Raw genomic sequence first — 9077 nt, 5'->3', positions numbered from 1 at the left:
TGAGGCAATGGGTGAGAAATTCTCCATGAGCCACCACCAGTGGAGGTTTAAAGAAAGAAGAGTCCCTGGGAGTGTTTTGGAAGTCAGGGCTTGGTAGTTCATTGAACAGCTGTGCCTGATGGGAAGGATATAAACACAGCCGTAAAAGAGATCCCAATGTCTAGTCTCTTAATTTCAAATCGCAAAGTCAGTAAGACTTCAATAAATAGTTAAGGAAGTATGTTCAGTCAAGTGACAGCTCGTTCCCATACTGTAACTAAATTTGAAGCTCAATTACTATTGTATAAGTTAAAGACAATAGACAGGATTATTACAGGAAAATCCTCAGGGATGCCAAGACTGGTGCAGAGAGGTGGAAGTGAGAGTTCAGCATGGGTTTTCATGGCTGTGCTATAGAGCTGAACACAGTCCAGGCCAGGTCCTGCTGCTGGGCTGCGCTGGTCCTGCTCGTCCTGGGCTGCACTCCTCCAGCCATGCACCAAGCATCAGGCATGCAATTGCCAAAAAATCGTGTCTCCTGCTTGCAAAGAGAGGTGCAAATATGTATGCAAGTGGGTGTTAGCCCTGAGAAAATCAATGCAAGTGGGACTTCAGGTTCTGGGGCTGGAGCAGGCACTGCTCCCTGCTACATCTCTGGTTTGTGCCCTTACCTGGCCACCCTTTGCCGTGCCAAAGCATGGCTGCGTGCTGCCAGGTGGCTGTAGCTGCGGGTTGAAACTCCAGCACAAACATGCATTTGCATGCTATTAGCTTATTAGACTGACGAGCAGCCAAGCACCTCTTCTCCCCCAGAGAGGACAGCTTCTCCAGCTGCGGCAGAAGCGCACAGCCGTGCCGGGCTCTGCTGGAGGGGCGGAGGGGAGGCAAACCCCTGGCAGGGTTGGGGGCCTCCTGGGGTGAAGGACCACCCCTCCCCATCGCTCCCTGAGGACAGGGTCGGACGTGTCTGCTGGTGTCCAGCTTGCAGCTGTTTTCCCTTGGCTCATCTCTCGTTACTGCCCAACAGCTTCGTTTCATCCTTGCAGCTTCCAAGTCCTTCAGCTGCTTCTCCTGTTTGTACTGAATGAAGAAAAAAGGGACCAAAGCCTAAACTGTGTGTTCCTACTCTGGGGGACAAACAAGAAGAGTATCATCACATTTATTTGGCTTGTATTTCATGAAATAAGTTAAGAAATATCTTAAGTTTTGGAGAACTTGGGTGGTAATCCTAAACACAGGGGTTCAGACAGCACGATGCTGGGACGGCGCAGTGACTGTAACTGGCTTGAAGCCTCAGTGCAGCATAAGCTTAGGGCACTTTCGATCATTGTGCACTTCTTGTTGAAAAGTGGGGATGGTTTTTTTTTCCCCGTTTGAATTTGTTTGTGAAGTTCAAAAGAAAACAGTGGCTCTAAGCTGCCAATAGATTAGTCTAAGATAACGAATATACTTTTCACCGAAAAACTGGTACTGATGGAATTATTGCTCACACACAAAAATTCCCATTATAATGCAACCCAGAAATTACACGATAATTTTCTTTCTTAAAAAGTATCTTTCCTTCCTCCCTTCTTGACAAGTTATGCACTATTATGAAGAAGTTTCTTGCCCTTGTCTCTCCTTTCTAGCTGCCCGTTCATGTTCCGGGCATCACCGCTTCATGTTTATATTTCTTTCCAGCTCTGCATGAAGCAACACCATGATTGCACAAAGCAACAGCTTTTCACAAGCCCTTTACCCTCCTGCTTTGAGTGTCCAGCATGGGACACTGCAGGAAGCCTGATGCTAAAGGTTTCAGTGGGAGTCACGGATTTGACCAGCTGCCCAAGAACAGCCAACGTGATCACAAGCTTTCCCACCACACCACCACACCACCACTGGTACTTGGTGGCCAGCGGCACGGCGTGCTCCATGCCCTGCTTTCTGTTTACGTGTGCTGGTGGGCATGCACTGATGTCCCCTGGTGCTGGTTGCACATCCTATGGATGTCAGCGTACACTCCAAAGGTTTTCCTTTCTCTGAGCAGAGCAGCAGCGACTGCTGGAGCTTCTCCTTACCGCACTCTCAATAAGTGCTGGTTTCAGTGCTGAGGAATCACCTCCGGGCACGAGAAACGAGCCCAGGCCCCATTGTCTCCTCCACACTTCATCCATCGCCAAGGAAAGTGCCAATTAGTGCCAGCTGTGCTGGGCTGCTTGTGGCGGGGCTGGGAAGGGGCCTGGATCCAGCCCCCTCCCTCCTGTTTTCTCTGTGTGGCATCTGCCCATTGATGTTCAGGGATTTCTTAAAAAAAATCCTTATACGGACAGCTTGATGTTCAGTACCCTGGTTTATTTCATATGTTTGAAATATAATAGATTATTATTAAGATATGGTAATGCAATAGTAACTCCTCATACTATGAGGGAGCCAAGGAGCCAGAGTAACCCAGCTTGGACGATTTGCAGCCTTCTTGCCCCTCTGCACTTACTGGTCGCATGGCCAGTCAATGTGAGCAAGCTGCTTTCTGAGTCCAGCACAACTGGCAGGAGAAAATCAAGAGGCATCTCCTAAAAGTAAATGCTGCTGTTTTTCAGATGGTGGCCAGGGTGGGCGCACCACCAATGTGAGCTGACATGTCACCAAACAGCAGCTTCACATTTCCCAGAGCAGGTTAGCTTGTTTAGCCGTCACCCCCCCCAGATGACGGTGACCTTTGTTGGGGTTTAAGCCAGGCCACGGGACTGAGCTGATGAGGGGTGTGCAGGTGTGTTTGAACCTGATGTGGGATGTCTGTCCTCCTGTGAGATGTCATGCTCACCCTCGAGGTGCATCGGGGTACACTTCAGCACCAGGGCACCATGTTTCCCCCCACATGCCACCTTGCCTTGCTGGGGCTGCCCGTGGGTAGAGCAGGATTCAGGCAATGTCATTACAACCTGGGATGGTTTGAGCTGAGGCAGAACAATCTTGGATGAGGGAATTGAGTGTACTATCAGCAAGTCTGCTGATGACACCAAGCTGGGAGGAGTGGCTGACACACCAGAAGGCCGTGCTGCCATCCAGCGAGACCTGGACAGGCTGGAGAGTTGGGCAGGGAAAAATTTAATGAAATATAACAAGGGAAAGTGCAGAGTCTTACATCTGGGTAGGAACAACTCCAGGTTCCAGTATAGGTTGGAGAATGCCCTATTAGAGAGCAGTGTAGGGGAAAGGGACCTGGGGGTCCTGGTGGACAGCAGGATGACCATGAGCCAGCACTGTGCCCTTGTGGCCAAGAAGGCCAATGGCATCCTGGGGTGTATTAGAAGGGGGGTGGTTAGTAGGTCGAGAGAGGTTCTCCTTCCCCTCTACTCTGCCCTGGTGAGACCTCATCTGGAATATTGTGTCCAGTTCTGGGCCCCTCAGTTCCAGAAGGACAGGGAACTGCTGGAGAGAGTCCAGCGCAGGGCCACAAAGATGATGAAGGGAGTGGAGCATCTCCCTTATGAGGAAAGGCTGAGGGAGCTGAGTCTCTTTAGCTTGGAGAAGAGGAGACTGAGGGGTGACCTCATCAATGTTTATAAATATGTAAAAGGTGAGTGTCATGAGGATGGAGCCAGGCTCTTCTCAGTGACAACCAATGATAGGACAAGGGGTAATGGGTTCAAGCCGGAACGCAAGAGGTTCCACTTAAATTTGAGAAGAAACTTCTTCACGGTGAGGGTGCCAGAGCACTGGAACAGGCTGCCCAGGGAGGTTGTGGAGTCTCCTTCTCTGGAGACATTCAAAACCCACCTGGACGCCTTCCTGTGTAACCTCATCTGGGTGTTCCTGTTCCAGCAGGGGGATTGGACTAGATGATCTTTTGAGGTCCCTTCCAATCCCTAACATTCTGTGATTCTGTGAATCTATTTCTAACAAGAGGTGACTTACCTTCAGGGTCACAGCACAAGGCTCTGCATGGAGTCAGGCAGAAGAGCTGGAGGCGAAAAGATTTTGATATGAAGTGGGGGGCAAAGCAAATGACTTTTTTCTAAAGCCTTTGCTTCATCTAACAAACTGCTTTCCCCAACCTTTCATGAATCCCCAGATGCCGTTTAGCTCTTCTGGATTCATAAATGGCACGCGGAAAACACCTTATCCAGACATTTAGCCATGGCGTATTTGCAATTTATAGCTTGCTTCTTCAGAGCCCTGCTAAGTCATTAAGCAGCCTTGCGGTTTGAGCAAAGGTTTAGGAGCCAGGAAAATCTGAGATGAGTCATTTGCTCACGCACTGGTGACCTGAGCAAATCAATTGACCTCCTTGTGCCTGGCGCTGTGAGACCAGCCACAAGGAGCTGGCTCCCCTACAGACATTGGGGGCTTGCCTGGCTGAAGCGAAGAGCAAGCCCCTGGCCCCAGTGGCAACATGCAATGCACGGCCCTGGTGTCCTGGATTCGGGACCCCACCGAGCCACAACCATTCAGGCTCCCTTGGTGGGGGTGCCAGCCCCAAACCCTTTGAAAAACAGGGAAAGACTTTCAGACATTTCAGTGTGCCTCAGATCAGGAGTCACTTGCTTCCCTCCAGCATCTGTCTGGCTTTTGAATAGCTTGTATAATAAGTTATAAATGACAATTAAAACATAAAATTAGGAGGGGACCAGATGGCTCCAGGCAACATTTAAAAATACCAGGACTATTTCTAAATGCAGATCACTAGATCCAAAACTGCCCTGGGCAGACTTAGCTGAAGGTTATTTGCTGGTCTGCCTGAAAGGATACGTGTGGTCTCAATCAGTTCTCAGAAAATGCTGTTAAAATGACATTTGCTGGCAAAGGCAGGAGGGAGACCCGGGACTTGGACAGTTCCGAGGACACAGACCTTAGCTCCTCTCTTTTAAGGGGGTTGCTGAAGGCTCTTGGGTGAGCAGTGACAAAGGCAGGTTGGATCGATGTCCCTGTTTCACCGAAGAAGGTGAAGTGCTGTGCTGGAGGTCAGATCAGGGGAGAGGAGACGTGCAGTGTCCTGACTTCCCAGCCATCTTCTTCTAAGGATGTGTGGGTGCTCACACCATGGGTATTATTGCTGTGAATACCTACCACCAGCAGTGACAGCACTCCCCTTCCCTTCCCTTCCCTTCCCTTCCCTTCCCTTCCCTTCCCTTCCCTTCCCTTCCCTTCCCTTCCCTTCCCTTCCCTTCCCTTCCCTTCCCCTTCCCCTTCCCCTTCCCCTTCCCCTTCCCCTCTCTTCTTCCCCTCTCTTCTTCCCCTCCCCTCCCCTTCTCTCCCCTCCCCTCCCCATAAGATAATTTGTCACTTGACTGGAGATAATGTGGCTGTGAACCTCTAGCTGAGGGAAGGTCATTGGAAAGGGAGCTCTCACCAATAAAACTTGGCCAAATTAAAGGCATTTTAAAAAAAAAAAAAAAAAAAAGAGGCTACCTGGCTCCACAATACCTGCCTAGAGTCAGTGTCAGTGAAGCTGAGCCACATCAGCCCATGAGACAACTTCACGCATGTCCTCCTCACCTTGGAGGTGATGGGCCTGGTGGGGAGGTGGGCATGGGTCTGCTTCCACAGGCTCAGTGGCCAAACGCCCAAGCCACCACGCAAGGCCAGGTGCTTAGAGATGTGACCTGCTATTAAGATGTCTGTGCTGCAGAAAAAGTTTGCATCCAGAGATTGCATTAAACAGGATTACCCTCTCCTGGAGAGATGGGAACCAGCGTGACCCATGGGAAAGCGAGTTCGTTTGACCTGGATGTAGCACTTGGGCTGAAGTTTGAGCCAGACAAGAAACAGCTCGCAGCTACACTCCATGTCTTACTCACATGAAGACTTCCAAGCCCAGTTAGCTACCTTTCCCAGCTCTGTGCCACAGCTTGCAGAGAAGCCGATGGATAAAATTCTATGGCCTGCACTATGCAAGATATTCCAGTAGATGATCATATTGGCCACTTCGATCTCTCTAATTAATAGCTCCATTTTGCCATGTTAAAAATAAGCTCGATTATAATTTGGTTTTGCTTTTCTTTTTCCTCTCTTGTACACGCTTCCACCTCCTGCTTTCAGCTGAGCCCGGAAGCAGAACTATCACATTACTATGAGAGAAGCTAGTTTTGTGGTATTTCCATCCCATCCAGAGCCAGGAAACACAGGCAATTTTGCAAGACAGCTTGTACTCAGTAAATTTCCAGCTCAGTTTGTATTTCTGTATTTATTTAGATTTGTGCTAACCATGTAAAAAAGGACTCATCCAAAGCTAGATGCTGTGGACAGACTTTCAAAAATCAGATTTCATAGACCAAGGACCCTGAGCAACAGGCTTTTTACTGGACCAGTAGTTTCTGGCTAAGTCCTCTCTTCTGCAAAGACACCCAAGATTGACAAAGACGTGGACAGTCAACTTCTGATAACACTAACTCTTCACAATGACTCAAAAGTAAACTTTTAGTAAATCTAACCAGTAAAATCACCATTTCTGACAACATTTTCCTGTACCCTTGAGACCTTCCCTTGAACTTTCCTTCCCTTTCTTTTTCTGCATGATAAATTGTACCTGTAACGCATCGCATTTACAATTCTCACAAGTCTTTGGCTGGGTGCATGATACCCCTGCTGGCATCTTCCCACGTCCTAGCTGAGCACCCAGGGACCTGGGCAGATGTTTACGCTTGCATGGGAAGAGCACAACAGCTCCAGGGACCAAACTCTCCTTTCTTGACTCTTCCTTTAGCAGCAAAGTCCTGCCACAGGCAGAAAAATCTGCATTTCCCATGGGATGGCAGTGCTCACAACACCAGCTGCTCTGCTTGTTTAGGTCTGCAGCCAACCCGCCCTTATTTCTGCATGCCAGTGTTCCCAAATGCCCTCAGATTGAGTGGCATGTGTGCAAACTACACATGCTCATACATAACACATACACCCTCAGCTCTTAAAACAGAAAGATTACGGGGTTGGGAGGGGTTTTTGGAAGCAGCAAGAATTCCACTGTCTTTATCAAACCAGGGTGAAAACTTTAATGCCACTCTTACAGCTCCCTGGTGGCCTACCAATGGGCCTGAACCAACCCCAAGCCAGCAAAAGTTTACTTGGAAAAAGAAATACAGACTCTGAGCCAAATGCCATCGTCCAACACCAACTCAAGACTGAAAATGGGTTTTTTTGAACTGTGTTTCAAAGTTGCCCTGTGCTTTGCTGAACACAACTGTGGGTCTCTGCAACAGTGCCCAAGTTAACACAGTTCCCAGGTGTTTCATGCTGTAATGCTGATGGGACGAGGAAGAAAGAGCAAGCGAACATACCCTTATATCTTTGGTAAGAGAGCAAATGCTCCCCTAGGAGAGGATTGTGAAATTCAGGCTGACATATCACAGTTGAAGTCCATTACACAAAATTGTGATGATGTGCCAGAGTCCACAATTGGGTGTTGTTGGGAATAAAGCCTGTAGAGCATGTTGCAGACTTTGGGGGCCAGAAGGGAATAACTTCTAAAGGGATTTGGAACCTTTGGGCTGCAACTGCGTTCTCCACACCTCTCTTGCCATCTGGATGGAATTGCAAGGGTTTGAATGCGGGGTGTGACAGGGCCCACATAAAGCAATGCCTCGGTTGACCCCACAGCCTTGCACAAGGATGCGAGCCGTTGCCTCGGTAAAGGCCGTGAGGCTGCTCCCTGCCGCTGGCAGCAGCAGCACCTCTGTTCCTCGCTTCCCAAGGCAATGGCATGGCTGCCATGGTGCCCTGGCCCACCACAGGACACCGCAGGGCTAGGCCTCAGCCTGGCTCAGGCAAGGGATCTCAGCTGGGCACCGTTTTCTTCCAGTGGATTAGGTTAAAACTTGGAAACGAAGACGTTCATCCCTTCACATCAACTTTACCATTGCCGCAGTTTGTTTAACAGGCTATAGATGGCTTCAAATGCCAGCCACGGGGTTGAAGATGATTGTGCAATTATTTACCACAAGGACTGTTTAAAAAAACACCCCTCCTGCTTCTACCCAGTCAGATACTGAATGTTTTGGTTGACAACACGATCTTCTACGACATAGAGTTATTAAAGTTATAAGGACAAGACACTGCCAGTTTGACCATGCTCCCACAGATTTAGCTTATTGGTTTGGTTTCTCAGGTAATGGCCCGTGGTTCTGGACGTGCCCAGGTCTCACCTTACCCGAGTGGCAGCAGATGAAGGTGGAGACACCAAGAGAGATCGGTGTCATGGAGCAAGAAACTTACTGTACAAAAAAAAAAGGGTAACTGTTCACTGTTTGCAGCAAGAGAAACATGTTGAAATATTAAAGTTATAAAGGCTATTTGTCTTGTGCCTCGCGGCGTCCTGCTTCGGACTAAAAAAGTACAGCATATAGAGTAGGCGAGTGTGGACCGATGATAGCAATATACTACTCCACATTTAAAACCCCTGGAGTTTGTGTTTCTTCTGAGTCATTCGGGATGATTTTGTGCAAATAACGGGACATTCCGTACGGGTGCCTGCAAACAGGAGTCATGCTGCTGGTCGCTCCTGCGGGCATCCCGGGACAGCAGAGAGGTTAGCAGCTTTAAATCTCAGTTTTCTCCACTTGAAAATAAACTTGGCAGCCCTCGTCCCCAGAAAACAAGCACACTCTTTCCAAAGAAAACATCCTCGCCTGCAGATGCTTTTGTCACAGCAGCAGTGACGGTGGAAATGCAGGAGGCCACACCGGCGCGAGCCCACTGACGTCTGCGTGGCTGATGCCAAGGGAGACATTTGCTCCCTGAAATGCCTTTTGAATTAAAATGTACCTTTGGGGAAGACATTTAAAAAAAAATAGAAGCCTTGGCATTAGATTCTCAGGTCTGCATGCGAAACTGCTCCTGCTTGGGCTTAGGAGCTTAGGTCTGGTTTGGGGGATTTTTTTTTTTTTTATTAATATGACTGTGGTCTTAGGTCGAAAATTTACTGTATGAAACCCCTTTTTCTTTCAGGACATACTTCTTGAAGAACAATCTAAGAAAGCTAGTAGCAAATGTCCTTTTCTATTTAACTTTAAAATCTTACCTCAGAATATAAAAGAAAGTTAATTCTACTCAGAAACTCAGCAGGTTGGTATAACAAGCGCACAGAAACAACAGCGTGCTCTATTTAATAGGACATTTCTTATTAATTA

The sequence above is a fragment of the Caloenas nicobarica genome, chromosome 1 (assembly GCF_036013445.1).
Source record: "Caloenas nicobarica isolate bCalNic1 chromosome 1, bCalNic1.hap1, whole genome shotgun sequence".
NCBI lineage: Eukaryota > Metazoa > Chordata > Aves > Columbiformes > Columbidae > Caloenas > Caloenas nicobarica.
Note: the sequence above shows the minus strand (reverse complement) of the source record.